This window comes from Aythya ferina (genome assembly GCF_964211825.1).
Source record: "Aythya ferina genome assembly, contig: HAP1_SCAFFOLD_1269, whole genome shotgun sequence".
NCBI classification, from domain to species: domain Eukaryota; kingdom Metazoa; phylum Chordata; class Aves; order Anseriformes; family Anatidae; genus Aythya; species Aythya ferina.
The window spans coordinates 17336-20139 of record NW_028180785.1 but is presented as its reverse complement, the minus strand read 5'-3'; the positions used below and the strand labels follow the sequence as shown (position 1 = coordinate 20139).

The 2804-nt window shown below is 41.0% G+C and overlaps 1 long non-coding RNA gene across 1 annotated transcript; it reads right to left on the bottom strand.

Moving 5' to 3' along the window:
• Positions 1 to 1246: 1246 nt before the first annotated feature.
• Positions 1247 to 2579, bottom strand: LOC311429508. The gene is made up of 2 exons (XR_014688276.1): positions 2483 to 2579; positions 1247 to 1354 (listed from the first exon to the last, which is right to left on the bottom strand). It is a non-coding gene; the product is annotated as an uncharacterized lncRNA (long non-coding RNA).
• Positions 2580 to 2804: the final 225 nt, after the last annotated feature.

The window sequence follows — 2804 nt, the reverse complement described above, 5'->3', positions numbered from 1 at the left end:
AAACCACCAGAGCTCCTTGCCAGAGTCATTAGTCTGCCATTGTGGTTAACACAGCTCCTGCTGTATATGATGCAGGTGACAAAGGAAGGAAAGTACCTCCTTTCACTCAGTGAGTGCTTTCTCAGGCAGGCTGATAAATTAGTTTGCTGTTGACATACCAAATCCTAATCACTGATTGGGGGGGGCGGGGTGAGGGACAAAAGAAAATTAATTTGGCCTTGGAGAGGTACCTCAAATCATACATACTGATGTAGTGAAACAGGAGCAATCCAGATTAAATCTGAAGAAATTTTCACCCCAAAAAATCACTTCATTCATTTCAGTGCATCCATTACCACTCAGATTTCCTGAGTTCCTCCAGGCTGCTCTGTGGCAGCCTGGGGAAGGTAACAATTCGGCCAGCAAGAGTCTGGAGAACACACATAAAACCAATAGGGGAAAATCCTCACATACAGGGTTGTCCACCTCACTCATTTGAGACGCAGTATGGAGACTGGAAAGGCATATTTTAATGTCCATTCCAATGCACATGAAGCCATCAGAAAAAAATAGACCAGACTCACAGTTTGTTGGGCTGTTGGGAAACTAAAAAGGTTGCTACAGCTTCTCGTACTGCAAACAGGCCCACGAGCTGCTCCAGAAAAGTCTCCTCCAAAGAGCAGGCTCCACTGAACTACAAACTATATTCAGAGCTGTTGCTGAGTACAAGGTCTCCAGCCATCTGACAAGGAGAAACTTTGCTCCTGAGTACAGATTATAAAACCAAGATGCAATCATGTACCATAGAGTTCATTTGCATGCGTTGGTTGTGGTAAAGTTACCTCTGAAACCTGCCACATCTATCATTATTATTATTGTTAGGTGTGAAGATCCATAGAATCAGCAGTCAACAGTAACTGAGACAAATTCCTGACAGAAATTACATGCGTAAACAAAATAGCTCAAGCCTGGAGTCCTCCTGGGGATGTAGCTAGACAGAGGAAAGTGATTCTTTGCAGACAGGACAAAGCTGCAGCCACTTTCAATATTACTTGTGACAACTGTAGGTAAACATTTGAAGAAGCAGCAAGAAAACGAAGCTGCAGCCTATTAAAAGCCAGACTGCCTTGAGCCTGCAGAGCTCTTCATTTGAATATTTTATCATTTGAAAGACTAAAAACAAGTTTGTGCTTTGGTATAAAAGTTAAATTTCTAAACACAAAATTACAACAAATAAAAAAACTTTTTACGAACCTAAATCCATCTGTTTTTCTGTTCCTGACTGGGTAGCTTCAGTATCCAATCTGCCTTTTTGATAGCTGCTGTGTGCTGTAGTTCCAGAAGACAGCGAACTTACGCTAGCATTTTCTTCGTACTTCACAGAGGAGAAAAAAGTAATTAAAGTTAGAAAGCAATAGCAGCAACTTATATGGAGATATTTAACGTGAGCATTGATTTTACAGCAAACATTCACATTTCCTCAACTACATTCATATTTCCTTATTCAGATAACTAAGGAATACTAACCATTCATCTAGACACTATATTAAGGAAAGGTGTGAAAAACCTATTACGTTATTGTAACATAAGCAATTGCTTCTTTCTACCTGCCTGCAATCCAGGCAGGAAGTTGTTCACTTCTTGTTTGTTTGTTGTTTTTAGTGACAAATGTATAGACCGAACATTGTGCACTGTGGTATAAAAGTGTCAGTAGAAGCTACAAAGTTAGCCTGTTTATGTACATAGCACATAAGAAGATAGTCAGAAATGCTCTGTTGCTGTGATATTAAATCCTTTTCCACTTTAGCTTTTTTCCTATAAAGGCATAGAGCTTAGAAGCTGGCGCACGGAAGACTGAGGTTATCACTTTTTTCATTAGCGAGTGAATGAACAACTCGGAAAAGATATTCTCAAGAATACTTGAAGTAGTCTTCTGAGTTTTGCAATTTATCCAAAACTTTGACTCCTTCTACTCCTTTATCTACCAGAAGTAGATATAAAAGGTATCTTTTTACCGTTGCTTCTGCCATATCATTTTTCACTCAACTCCATTACTATCTAGCTCAAAGAACTGATTGGGTCTACAACTAATGAGGAAAAGATGGAGTTCTTTTCACTGACATCGCTGCTGAAGAGCCTGGCCTACTAAAACCATAACTTGACTCCAGCTGTTACTGAAATGCATCAAATTAGCAGAGCTTACAAAAAAGAAGTGAGCCCAGGTGTCAGAGATGGGAAAGAAGACCCAAGCAGGATGCTTGCAAATAGGCTAACCAGAGCGTGTGCCTCATTCAAGCAGGTCAGTGTACAGACACTGAGGAACACAACAGAAGCTTCCATGGTACACAAAATGATAGATGGTGTCTACTAGAGGTACCCAGATCTCATCTAGTAATTAAAACACAAGACAGGCTCCTTACAGGGTTCAGATCTGGAATTTTCCTTGAGGTGTACAGGCCTCGCAGTCAGGGCACAGCACCGAGCCCCGCACAGCACTACTCACCATTTGCTCCTTACTGAATGGGTATTCTAGGGACTGCTCTGGACTTAAGTTAACACTAGATCTGAAGTCTTGTGGTTTAGCTGTCTCAAGTTTCTCAGCACATTGTTCTGTATTGAGGTTCTTCCCTGAGCCTGCTTCCTGCTGATGTGATGCATTGTATTTTAGGAAGTCTAAATGATCTTCATACACATCGTCCACCAACATCTCCCGTTCCTCATCCACGTCCTCTGTTCTGGGTTTCCAAAATTCACGCATCTCCCAGGACTCCTTCTCATACTCATTGTCATTTTTAGAAAGCTGGAATGACCTTCCCAAGTCCAAA